Genomic DNA, 14289 nt, shown 5'->3' on the forward strand with positions numbered 1-14289 from the left:
TAGGGTAGGCAATCCTTACATAAAGCTGAGAATCTCAAAAAATTTACCATTAGCCCCTTTCCAGATTTATTTTGTGAGGGAGAAGTGCTAGTGATGAGCAAACCAAATCTCCAAACCACGGAAAGCGAGGAATCGAGCGAGGGGGAACCCAACTCCACGGTGATAAGAACAGAGAGGGTCCCTACTCGGGAGCTCTCAGAAATTCGAGAGGTGTCGAGCTCCAGCCTGGGAGAAGAGGAGGTTGGAGGTAAAAGAGCCCCTGAACCGACTGGCGAGTCGCCAGGCGAGCTGATCACCTGGGATGAAACACAGGGACCCCTACCAGGGATGTCCAAAACGTCTTGGAAACAGCGGTACCCGAGTTCCCCAACTGTGGTGAGGCAGGAGGGAAAGGAGGATTCCCAAACCCCTGACCATATAAGACTGGTGGAGGCCAAATTGGAGTCAATAGAATTTATGCTTCAGAAAATATCAATGGACTGGGGTCCCCGGGAGTGGAGGAGAGGGGAGAAAGTCCGACCGCCCAGCTGTGGTGAAGGGACTGCCCGGAGTGGGGGTTAAGGACTTTACAGTTAAATTTGACGGAGATCCAACTAAGCTATCGTTCTTCCTTACCAATGCAAGGAGTTATATGGATGAATGGGAACCGTATTTTCATTCAGAAAGAGCCAAGATTAATGCCATTGCCACTAAGCTCAAGGGGCAGGCTGCCGATTGGTATGTGCAGTTATGTCAATCGGATGCTCCTGAACTGGAGGAGTTCGAAGAATTCCTGTGGGCATTGAAGCTACACTTTGAAGACCCGTTAGCTAAAGAAAGGGCAAAACGGGCACTGAGGGAGCTTAGCCAGGGGCCACGATCGGTAGCGGACTATGCTCTGGAATTTAAGGCTCTGGCTGGGAAGGTTGAGGACTGGTCCCAATCTACCTTAATAGAACTTTTTAAGGATGGTCTGAACACGGAGGTCCTGAGGTGATCGCTCGGTAGGGACGACCCAAATACACTGTATGAATGGATACAGTTGGCAGGGAAGGCTGAGCATGCCCATGAAACCTTCGCTCACAGGAAGGTAATGAGATATTCCGGGCTCAGCAAGGGTTCCCGCCCTGCTGCGCCCACTGGAAAGTCCGGTCAATGTGCCTGGGAGGAGGAGAGGGAGCGCCGCTATGTGAAAGGGCAGTGCCTCCGATGTGGAAAGGAAGGTCACCGAGCGGCGGCGTGCCCGAAGGGCAAGACCAATGATCATTTGGGGAAGCCGACGGGGAAATCTCCCTCCCTACCCAGGAAAATGAAGGCAGCCAGGGCTGAAACTGAAGTGGAGGATGTTTCTCACTTCGGGTGCGAGGGGGAGCCCGATCTACACCAGCCGGCGGGAAACGCCAGCCACCTGCTCTAAGGAGCGCCTGGAGGATGGGTGCGAACATGTTTTGGTGAGTGCCAACTATCCCACACTGAACATGAAAGTGAAGTTAGGCTCCCGCACAAGAACCATTGAGGTTTGGGCATTGATCGATTCGGGGTGTTCGTGTTGCTTGATGCACCCTGACGTGGTGGCTGCTTTGGAGTTACCCAGCTTTCCACTACAACGTCCCATGATTTTCACCCAGCTGGATGGTTCTACGGCGGGGGGGAAACTGGTCACCCATTTCATGGGCATGGTGGCATTGCAAATGGGCAGCCACCGTGAGGGGTTGCAGTTTGTGGTGGCGCCTGTGGGGCATCCCTTAGTCATTCTGGGGATTCCTTGGTTGGTCCAACAAAACCCCTATATAAATTGGGTGCACAGGACTTTGACTTTTGGGGATGGTTTCTATCAAGCCCCTGGGGAGGACGATGCTCCGGAGGCTGCAGTGGGGAGGGTGGCGGCAGCAACCCCGCATTTTGCTGTCACCCCACTGGAGGGCTTGCCGGAGCAATACCAAGGCTTTGCAGATGTGTTTGGTGAGAAAGAAGCGGACCAACTCCCACCCCATTGAAAAACTGACTGTGCAATAGAGTTGGTCCCCGATGCTCAACTGCCCAAACCGAAAATTTATGCCATGACTCAGAAGGAACTGGCAGCGTTGAGGGAGTTTGTGGACAAAAACTTGGCCAGGGGTTTTATTGAACCAGCAAATTCGCCAGTGGGCACCCCCATCTTGTTTCGAGTGAAGAAGGATGGGACATTGAGACTTTGCACAGATTACCGCAGATTAAGTGCGGTCTCGATATTAAACAAATATCCTCTGCCGTTAATAAAAGACATGTTAGCACATCTGGCTAAGGGGAAAATCTTCTCTAAGCTGGATTTGCGGGAAGCCTATTTCCGCATCTGCATACGGGAGGAGGATGAATGGAAGACTGCTTTCAATTGTCCACTGTGTTCTTTTCAGTATAAAGTTTTGCCTTTTGGGTTGGCAGGGGCACCAGGGGTGTTCATGCAATTGATCAATGAAGTGTTACATGAACATTTGTTCAAGGGTGTACTGGTTTATTTGGATGATGTTTTGATTTATACTGAAACAGAAGAGGAACATGAGCGCTTGGTGAAACAGGTGCTTAGCAAACTGAGAAAGGCTGAGCTCTATGCTAAGCTTTCTAAGTGTGAATTTCATCAGACTCAGCTTGACTACTTGGGGTACAGGATCTCTGACAAGGGCATTGAGATGGATCCTGCAAAGATTCAAGCCATCTTAGGGTGGGAGCGCCCACGCACCCGTAGGCAGCTCCAAAGTTTCCTTGGGTTTTCCACTATTACCGCCAATTCATCTAGGGGTTCGCAGAAATTGCGTTGCCCCTGACTTGTTACGTACAAAGGGGTTAGGGGACACACGCAAGGTAAAGAACCCAGGGGCATTGCTCAATTGGACAACTGACTGCCAGTTGGCTTTCGACAAACTCAAAAGCCTGTTCACTGCTGAACCCATTCTTCAACACCCTGATCCCGCTAAACCCTTTGTGGTTCAAGTGGATGCTTCCGATTTTTCAATTGGAGTGCTCTTGCTGCAAGTGGATGCTGACAACCGCCTGAAGCCGTGTGCGTATCTGTCCCAGAAATTTTCCGAGACGGAGAGGCGGTGGCATGTTTGGGAAAAAGAAGCTTTTGCAGTCAAGGCTGCTTTGGAGGCATGGCGCCACCTCTTAGAGGGGGCTAAATGTCCTTTTGAGGTTTGGACTGACCATAAAAATTTAGAAGCGCTCAGTACGCCCCATAAGCTCAGTCCTAAGCAGATCCGCTGGGCTCAATTTTTTAGTCACTTTGACTTTAAGTTGAAATTCATTCCGGGCAGGAAGAACTTCCTGGCTGATGCGCTTTCCCGCCTACCCCAGGATTCGGTCCAGGCACCTGACATTGTGGGTATGGTGTGGACAGAACCCCAATTGGGTTTGCAAGCTGTCACATGCAGTCAGACTCGTGCGCAGCTGCCTCCAGCTTCAGTTTCACCGGCTGGGGGGAGGACGCCGGTTCCCTCTCAATTGCAACAACAGTTTCTCCTAGAGGTGAAATCTGATACTTGGTTGCAGGTGAATGGCAACACTGTCACATTTGACAAAGGCTTAGCTTGGAAGCAAAACCGCCTCTATGTCCCTGAAAGTTTGCGAAGGGAAATTTTGAATAGGTCTCATGATGATAAAGTGGCTGGTCATTTTGGGTTTGTCAAAACCTTGCATCTGGTGTGGCATCAGTTTTGGTGGGCCATATTAAGACGTGATGTAAAAAGTTATGTTGCTTCTTGTCCTGTCTGTGCCATGTCAAAACGGAAGGGGGGTAAACCGCAAGGGCTGCTGCAGCCGGTGGCTAGTCCCTCCCGTCCTTGGGAGGAGGTTTCAATGGACTTCATTGTGGATTTGCCCCCTAGTCAGAGAAAGACTGTGATTTGGGTGGTAAAGGACTACTTTTCCAAGCAAGCCCATTTCATTCCATGTGCTTCTATTCTGTCTGCTCAGCAGTTGGCCCGCCTTTTTCTAATCCACATCTACCGGATTCACGGTAGCCCCTCCCGCTTGGTCATGGACCACGGAACACAGTTCACTTCCCAATTTTGGAGGGCATTTTTGAAGCTGGTGGGCACCAAGCAGGCGTTGTCCACTGCGTCACATCCGGAGACTGACGGATCTACGGAGGTTCTTAATTCGACCCTGGAGCAATTTTTGAGGGCATTTGTCAACTATCAGCAGGATAATTGGGTCGATCTGCTACCTTTTGCTGAGGTGGCTTATAACAACGCCATCCATCAGAGCACAGGACACACCCCTTTCCAGGTTGTTTTTGGTTGGGATTTTGTCTCCATTCCTGAGTTGCCTCAACCCCCCGCACAGCCCTGCTCTGCTTCTGATTGGGCTGCTCAACTGGCAGATTCGTGGCCAATAATTCACCAAGCGTTGGCTGATGCCCAATCTGCCTATAAACTGCACGCTGATAAGCGACAAGCCCTTCAACATGATTTTAAAGTTGGTGATATGGTCTACCCTTCCACCAAGTTCATTAAGTCCCCTCAGCCCTCGAAGAAGTTGGCTCCTAAGTTTGTTGGTCCTTTTCCCATTGTGGGAGTTGTGAACCCTGTCACGTTTCAACTGGATTTGCCACACAATCTGAAACGTTTACATCCTGTTTTTCATTGCAGCTTGCTCAAACCTGTCAACCACTCCGATCATTGGCATCCACAACCCCCACCTCCTGCTCCGATCATGATTGACGGACAGCAACATTTTGAGGTGAAGGAGGTCCTTGATTCTCACAGACTTCGTGGCACCCTGCAGTACCTCATTCGGTGGAAACACTTTCTCCACCCTGAGTGGGTGTCTGCCCGTGATGTTCAATCTCCTGTTTTAGTTCGACGCTTTCATCTGGCTTATCCTCTAAAACCTGCTCCTTAGTGTTTTTTGGGGGGGCGGTATGTCATGTTCACCATTCCAATGTTACCGTTGCATCGTAACGTTTCGCATGTCATTTGGCTAATGCGTGTTTCATCTGGGAGGGGAGGAGGATTCCATCTCATGGGATTGTTATATGTTAGCAGCTGGATTGGAATGTGTTTGGGTTATCTCGTGTGTTCAAGGTTCCTTTCCCAGGACATCAGCAGAAACGGTTACCAGCACCTGGGGGGGGGGGGGAGTTTGCAACGGCAGGGCGAGGGGAGGGATTACGTTTGAGCCGAGGGTTTTTAGTTTGTATTTGGCGCGCTTTTGCTCATTCTCAGCTTTCTCTGTATTTGCATACTATTCTTTAATAAATCAGATATCATTAAGTTCCTGCTTGTGAGTCTGAGTCTATTAGGGTAGGCAATCCTTACAAATGCTTCTTAAGGCCCATTCAACCTCACTCTTCAGGATGTCTGGCTCTAGCTCTCTGACCACACCGTCAAAGCTATCCCCGATATTGTTATCCTTCCTATACAGGTCTTCTGTATATTCTTGCCACCTTTTCTTGATCTCTTCTTCTTCTGTTAGGTCCTTGCCATCTTTGTTTTTGATCATACCCATTTTGGCCTGGAATTTACCTCCGATGGTTCTAATTTTCTGGAAGAGGTCTCTTGTCCTTCCTATTCTATTGTCTTCTTCCACTTCCACACATTGCTTGTTTAAAAATAATTCCTTATCTCTTCTGGCTAACCTCTGGAATTTTGCATTTAATTGGGCATATCTCCCCCTATCACTGTTGCCTTTTGCTTTCCTTCTTTCTTGGGCTACTTCTAGTGTCTCAGCAGACAGCCATTTTGCCTTCTTGGTTTTCTCTTTCTTTGGGATGTATTTTGTTGCCGCCTCCTGGACAATGTTGCAAACTTCTGTCCAGAGTTCTTCCGGGACCCTATCTACTAAGTCCAGTCCCTTAAATCTATTCTTCACCTCCACTGCATATTCCTTAGGAATATTAGTGAGCTCATATCTAGCTGATCTGTGAGCCTTCCCTAATCTCTTTAGTCTGATCCTAAATTGTGCAAGAAGAAGTTCGTGATGTGAACTACAGTCAGCTCCAGGTCTTGTTCTTACCGACTGTACAGATGTCCACCACCTTTGGCTGCAAAGGATGTAGTCAATCTGATTTCGGTGTTGTCCATCTGGTGAAGTCCATGTATAAAGCAATCTCTTAGGTTGTGGGAAGAGAGTGTTTGTTATGCAGAGTGAGTTGTCTTGGCAAAATTCTATCAGCCTATGTCCTGCTTCGTTTTGTTCACCCAGGCCATGCTTACCTGTAATTCCAGGTGTCATTTGACTGCCCACCTTAGCATTCCAGTCTCCTGTGATGAAAATAACATCTCTTTTAGGCGTGTTGTCCAGTAGGTGCTGCAGATCCTCATAGAACTGCTCTACTTCAGCTTCTTCTGCATTTGTGGTTGGGGCGTATATTTGGATCACTGTGATGATAGATGGCTTGCCCTGAATTCAAATTGAGATCATTCTATCGTTTTTTGGATTGTATCCAAGCACTGCTTTAGCCACTTTACTATGAATTATGAAGGCTACTCCATTTCTTCTGTGGTCCTCTTGTCCACAGTAGTAGATCTGGTGGTCATTTGATGTGAAGTGGCCCATTCCAGTCCATTTCAGTTCACTGACGCCCAAAATGTCTAGCTTTATTCTGGACATCTCACCAATAACCACATCCAATTTGCCCTGGCTCATAGATCTTACATTCCAGCTTCCAATGGTGTGTTGATCCTTAGAACATCGGATTCGCCATTCACCACCAGCACCGTCGGCCGCTAGCCGTCCTTTCGGCTTTGAGCTAGCTGCGTCATCACGTCTGGGGCTAGTTGAGCTCATGCTCTGTTCCTCCCCAGTAGCATTTTGACCATCTTCCAACCTGGGGGTCTCATCTTCCGATGGTATACCGACATATCTCTGGTTGTACTGATCCATTTAGTTTTCACGGCAAGAATACTGGGGTGGGTTGCCATTACCTTCCCCAGGGATCGCATTTAGACTGACCTCTCTGTCATGACCTTCCCATCTTGGGTGGCCCTTCACGGTTTAGCTCATGGCATCATTGAGGTACTCAAGCTCCAGCACCACGACAAGGTAATGATCCTTTGCTGAAGGATCCTTTGCTGAAGGATGTTTTTGTGCTTTCTGTAAATACATTTGTTTTTATAGAAATGCCTGGTGCATGTGATTTTTCTGATCTCTCGGGCCAAATGCTTTCCAGCACTCTGACAGCATGACCAGCCTTAATATATAGATGGCTGCCAGGCTTGCCTTTCCCTGGGATCCCCACAGGTCCAGGACAATATGCCTCTCCTTTAAGGAACTGTTGATGGTGCAGTATGCATTGTCCTCACATGCCCTAAATCACCTTTTGTTCTTTGATTCCAGATCAATTTCTTTCTAACTCTATCTCCATAGATCTGTCCTGTCACTGGATGGAGTGGACCTTTGCCATTGGGATGGCTGACAATTTCATTTGTTTCATTTTAAGCTGATCAAAATCCACATTTTTCAATAAGCATGATGAAAAAATTCAAGATTTTTACAAAATTGATAGGAGAATGAAAATTCTCAGTCCTGTCTATCCTGGAAGAAGGTTTGGGGTGCTAAAGGGTGCATACAACCAATATCTTGGTGTGAAATTAGAAAGGACACCTTTTTGCTAGTAAGCTCCATGTGGTCTTTTAATTATTCATAAATATTATGAATATATAATGCAATTTCATTATTAATTAATTAAATGTTGAATTAAAAATTCAATAGTTCAGTGATTATTGAATTTTGCCAAAGCAAGTTAATGAGAATTTCGATTCATTTCTGATGAGAATCTGTCTTTCCTAAATTCTTTTGAAATGAAGTAGAAAGAACTTGAGACTTTTAAGGAACCACATAACAGTAAATAGGAAGTGTCACTGGTCTTCCATCCCTCCTTTCCATAGTTCTGGAATCCCCAAATCCAGGAGAAGGCAGCTGTGGCTTATTCTGCCTGCTCACTCTCAGGTCCTCCTCATGGCTTTCTTTGTTGCCAGAAGAAGGAACAAAGTGGACAATGGGATTAAGTAAGGAAGGGAGAATCAGGCGTTCTTTATTTCAATTTCCATATGAATTTTGTCCAGGTCTCAAGGGGATGACATAGTCCTGACTGCTGTGAAGCTTAGTGTAATTTATCTGAGAATTGCATTACTGTTTGTATCCCGTATTTGTGGAAATATACAATAAAGTAGATGCACTACTTTATTTGTCTATAAGACCATTATGACAACCTTGTAAAATTGGCATGATAGCAATAAGCGATGCTTCTATAAACCAGCTTTATTAGTTCTATCTACATTACAAACATTGGGAAGCTGAAGTTTTGAAATTATCTTTTAAAATGCCATTTAAAATTGAGATACCGAAAGAATGACAAAGAAAACCATTCATTCCTTTGTTTAGTTGTCTTCTGCTTTTCCATGGGATTGTGCAGAAGATTGTAGACTATCACACAAATCATAAGCTTGACAGTTGAGAATATAGCATGGTAGAACAAATGATTGAGATCAATATCGGGGTGGATCAGACTTACTGCACAAGGAATGAAACGCCACTTCCAGCTCTGTGGGACTCTTCCCTCACTGCCCCTCCGGGCTGTCCCTACCAGCTGTCTTGAAGAAAGGATAGCTGAAGAGAGAGGAGAGAACGACCATCCATAGGAAGCATTTTAGAAATCTCTTTGCCTTTTTTTGAATAATGTCCAGTATTGTTTAGAGTCATTATTCTGTAACAAATATTCATTAATTGTTTCTACTGCTTCTAAGCAGCTGTGAGATGACGGTTATGCTGAAAGGCAAGATTGGAATGAATAAATGTAAATGTTGGCAGAGTGCTAGGAAAGCATTTGGCCCAGGAGAGATCAGAAAAGTCACACACCAGGCATTTCTATAAAAATAATTTTATTTACAGAAAACAAACATATTTAAAGGCTGTTTGCTGAGAGGAGAGATTTCTCTCAGCTGCATATTCTCTGCAAGCCTACACAGAAGGGAAACTGAAACTAAAACAAGTCCAGGCAAGTTCCTCCCCTTAGGCAATGCAACCATTAACATGTGAAAAGGGAACAATTAAATTCAACCTCTTCACCCGGCCAAAATGATTAGTTACCATAGTAACCTTAATCTGTAGTAGAAAATATATTAACACTCCCCTTTTTATACTACAGAATAAGACACAAACCAATTTGCTTTGTTAACTCTTTGTGTCTTTCCATTCACAATATTTTAACATTATCTCCCCTTTGGTTTAACAGAAAGCTACCATCCTTCTCCCTGTGTATTTCCAAACCTAGGTTATTTGTTACAGTTCCAAGGCTTTTTAATGTGAATTGGCTTTTCATGCAGGCTTCAAAATCAAGCCTTTGTTTTTCTGTTGGTGTGAACAGCAGCAAATCATCAACATAAATGCACAGATACATACAGCCTTGTTTGTCTTTCTTCATATATACATATGGATCTACTTTTCCTTTTTCAAAACCAAAATTCTGCAGTTTTTCATCTAATTTTTGGTTCCAGGATCTAGCAGCTTGTTTTAACCCATAGATTGACTTCTGCAGTTCACAGACTAGATTCGCCCCTATGTTATGACATACCCTGTTGCAGCTAATTGTGCCACAGATAAAAGGTTTGATTGTAAATTTGGCACATACAACACACCTTTTACAGTTTCTCCCAAGCAGGATAAATACAAGTCACCTTGTCCCATAATTTTGGTCACAGACCCATCAGCCAAAGATACACTTTGTCTTTCAGTTTTAGACAGTGACACAAAAGAGCTTTTACAATTACATAAATGACAATTGGCCCCAGAATCTAACACCCATACATCAAAATTCCCCTTCTCAGCAACCTGTGCAATTTGGGTTGTCTGAAGAGCCTTCTTCTGTGTTGCCCTTGTGTTCTTCTTCTCTGTCTTTCTACTCTTGGGTCTCAAGGCACAGTCTTTCTGCAAATGTCCAGCTGAACCACAAGTGAAGCATCGCTGGATGGCTAGCGCTGTGGCCTCAGCTTCCTTTCCCTTCTTTTCCCTCATTTTCTGGTACTGCAGCTTTCCAGAAGAGATGGGGGGGATCTTTCCTCTCTCTTCTCCCATTCAGCGAGTAAGCGCTGTGTAACATACGATGGGGTGAGGTCTGCTTCAGGCATAGCCTCCAGGGTACAAATCAGCATTTCCCATGTTTCATTCAGTGAGGACAGGAGGATATAGGATTTTGTGAGAGGTGTAAATTCCATTCCTCTCTCCTGCAACTCAACAAACAGCTGCTGAATATAATGCAGGTGCTCAGGAAGGCTATCTCCTTCTGCAAGGTAGGCTTTGTACAGCTTTTTTGTCAGGGTAACTTTACTCCCTGCTGTTGCCTTTACATACAAGTCTCTCAAAGCATCCCAAAGTTGCTTTGCAGACTGCATACCTTGCACGTGGACTAGCTGATTGTCCTCAACTCCCAAGATAATGGTGGCTCTAGCCTGCTCATCCTGTCTCAGCCATTCAGCACTGGGATTTTGGGGGGGTTGCTCACCAATTGGCAGCCAAAGATTCTCTCTGCGAAGATACATCTCCATCTTCAGGGCCCAATTCAAATAGTTGGTCTCTGATAGGCGCTCCAGAGGCATCGCTGAGGGCTGGGAGGTAGCCACGGCTTCTTCCTTCTTTTGCAAGTCACCTCAGCTGGCTTCTTTGTCCTGTAGACTGGCAGTTGCTGGAAAATCTCCAGGTGGCTCCAAAGAAAATCTTCACCGGTCTTTGCTGCCTGCCTTTAAATTGTGCATGAGGTGTGGAGCTGATCTCTCTATTCTCTCTGGGGTTTTACTGGGCTTCTTAGTGGGTTTACTGGGCTGCTTACTGGGCCCATAACCTGTTGGCAGAGTGCTAGGAAAGCATTTGGCCCAGGAGAGATCAGAAAAGTCACACACCAGGCATTTCTATAAAAATAATTTTATTTACAGAAAACAAACATATTTAAAGGCTGTTTGCTGAGAGGAGAGATTTCTCTCAGCTGCTTATTCTCTGCAAGCCTACACAGAAGGGAAACTGAAACTAAAACAAGTCCAGGCAAGTTCCTCCCCTTAGGCAATGCAACCATTAACAACTGAAAAGGGGACAATTAAATTCAACCTCTTCACCCGGCCAAAATGATTAGTTACCATAGTAACCTTAATCTGTAGTAGAAAACATATTAACAGTAAAAATGACATAAATTCAAATTCATTTCAGATTTCCTGTGGCCTTTAGGTGCCTGGGCTTGGGAGGAGTTCTTTTCTGATGAAGAGGAGGAACTGCAGGCAGGGTCTAACTTCTAGAGAGCAAGCTACATAGAAAATTCTCAAAACTGAGGATAAACTGGCAGAGCCTTCCTCAGATCTTCAAGAGAGAAAGCTCTTAAAAGTGTTAGCATGAGGTTAACACTCACTTGGAGCAGAGGCTTCACAGAATTAGAATTCCCATTACAGTCTCATAAGTAGTTGGTCAGCACAAAGGGCTGCAGCACAACTCAGTCTGAAAGTAGAAGCTTTGGCCGCATCATTGCTGCTGCTAATGGAAGTTCTTGGCTCTGTTGGTCAGCCTTGGCTTTGCTTGACTTACAGATCTTAGATGTTCTAGACACTTAACTCTTAGGACTTCTCTGGACATCATGCTCCAGTTGGAGAACTCTTTGACAAATCACAGTGAGGAGAAAATGACAGCATAGGTACCATATTACAATGCGAACCCTGGCCTTTCATATGTATGTCATGACATAAGATGTAAGTCCCTAAGACCTGTGGTTTGTATTATGATGTTGGGATGCACACTTCATCACTTGCTCCCCCTCCCCTTGCTCCACTCCTGTCCAGATTTGACATGTTAGTCATTGTTGCTTTCTGACTGTTATGATGCTGGATTTCTTATGACCTTGCTCTTTCGATTCTCCCTGTGTTTTATTAGCATCTTAGGCCATAAATATGAGAGTATTTTAGCTGAACATCAAAACTCACTCTCCATCTACTTGACCACAGTCAGCTTTTTATCTGTGTGGCCACTGACCCACAGATAAATTGTAGGCAGTGAATTAAAGGTGATTAGATTTTGAAGAATCAAGTTAATAGCTAGTCCAGTCATGGCTGTGACTTCAATTTGCTACTTTTCTTAGTATAAGGGGGAACTGTAACAACAACAACAACAACAACAACAATGGTATTGCAGTATAGAGTGCTCCCTGTTCAGAATTTGGGTGAATTTTGTTTTTCTTTTCTCTTAGTTTTTCATTCTAACCCCAGTAGCCACTCAGCTTTCCATGATCACTAAATGTTCTGGTTCTTCTTCAAGCTGGATTGTGGATTCCCCCAGGAGTTTCCCCTCTTTGCCTGGGTAATACAGTGATTTAGACAAAAATTCATGGCAAGAATTCAAGGTGCTTCCTGCTCCTTCTTTGTGTCTCAAATCATTTGACTGAACCTTCAGCACAAATATTTGCTTCCTGAATCTTCAGGCCTACCCCAGGGTCCAAATGTTTGGGGTATTTTGCCACTTTTTAATATTTTTTCATTGGACAGGGAGTATAAGCAATAAAATATCCAAGGATGCTTATCGGCACTCCTTATCCATCATTTGGCTGAACCACTGCCGGGGATATTTTTAAGACATGGTCAACCACTTACAGCACCTAGAGATGGCCTGATGACATATCTTGTCAATATCTTAAGAACTGACAGTACACCCTATATATCATGTATTGTGTTTTTATGGTTTTTAATCCTGTAAGCCTCCTGGAGTCACCGTGTGTGAGTTGGGCTGCCTTATAAATATGTTTAATAAATTCAATAAATAAATAAATTCAATAAATAAATAAATAAATAAATAAATAAATCCTCTGCCCAAGCGATTTTTATGTGAGACATTATTTCTAGTCTTCTGCTACTTTCCTTCCCTTCTGCAGGTGTCAGATTAGGGAGTGCATATTGTTCTCTTTATCCTAATTGTTACAAGTAGCAATTCAGATAAAAAAACTTGAAGTGAGAATGATTGTATATACTGTAAGTTGCAAGAGGCTCCAAGCACAAGTGATTAGATTCAAATTGCAACAGCTGGCTAAGTAACTCTTTAAACACAAGCGTAATTTCTTCTTATAAAGAAACAGAAAAAGTGGACCGTAGCACTACATTTCCTTGCCTTTTCTGCAGTGACACTAGAACTCCTAAGCAAGACTTTCTGAGAAAAAAACAAAAAGGCAGCTACTCCAATTTTCTTCTCTGCAAAAGAGAATTTTGTCACATTCATAAAATAACAGCCAATTTTGAGATAGGTGCAATGGCTGAAAAAAAGAGCCTTACTAATTTTATATAAACCCGATTTTTTTTCTTAAGATTTTTTCATCCTTCTTCTGCAGATTTGAGAGTACCTACATACATGTTAATTCAGTGTCTCATGCATGGGTGGTGCTATTTTGCCTCCAAAATAATTTGCATTTACAGACTTAACATGAGAATTTGATGAAATGACTCCAGACCATGAATGACAGGTACTAAGGAGTATTCCATAATAGACAGCCCAGCATCTCTGCATTTTCTAGCACCACAGTCATTCTAAGCCCTGAGAAGTTGCCAGACCCTGGCAGAATCTAGCAGAATCTGAGCATGGGCTATTGTTCTTCTCATTGCAACTCACAGACAAAGAGCAGCTTTGCTAAGCTAAAACAAATATTCCAATCAAGAAGTACCCAGTCAGGCATGTAATTAAACTGTGCTCAAGTTCTATTCCATCATAGCTAGGAAAGGACATTTAAATGAGCAAAGAAATTTTTGGTAATTGATTTAACTCAACAACCCAGTGACAGTGAAATGATGTTGCTTATAAAATACAAGACATTTCAAAAATCAATAACCTTGATCCAAAAACGATGGATCAATTTTGCTTGGCAAAACACAAGGGAAGAAAATTATTTACTTGCATTACTCAGAGGAGTTGTAGCACATTTCCACCCAAGAGAATAATTGAGACTGGAAAGTTGTCAGGGAAAATGCAGACATTTTGCTTGATTGCTTTTACCCTGGAAATAGAACTGCAAGTTTTGTTTCAGCAGACCAAAGATATAGATGGGTCTACAGATAGGACTGAAAATACAATAACACAGAAGAGTAGCTGCTTCTCCTGGTCCATTCTCTGGCAATTCAAACTGTTTCATCTGAGACTGGATGTACAAGAATTGTTGCATATGAAGTATGAAACTATTTGAAGATGATGACAATGATGAATTATATTGTTATCATTATGATTGCATTTATATTTATGAGAATGTAGGCTTCCTCCAAGTAGCATTACTTTTCTTGCCAGATATTTGGAGGAGAGGGGATGATATCATGACTGCATTGTTTC

The sequence above is a fragment of the Candoia aspera genome, chromosome 1 (assembly GCF_035149785.1).
Source record: "Candoia aspera isolate rCanAsp1 chromosome 1, rCanAsp1.hap2, whole genome shotgun sequence".
NCBI classification, from domain to species: domain Eukaryota; kingdom Metazoa; phylum Chordata; class Lepidosauria; order Squamata; family Boidae; genus Candoia; species Candoia aspera.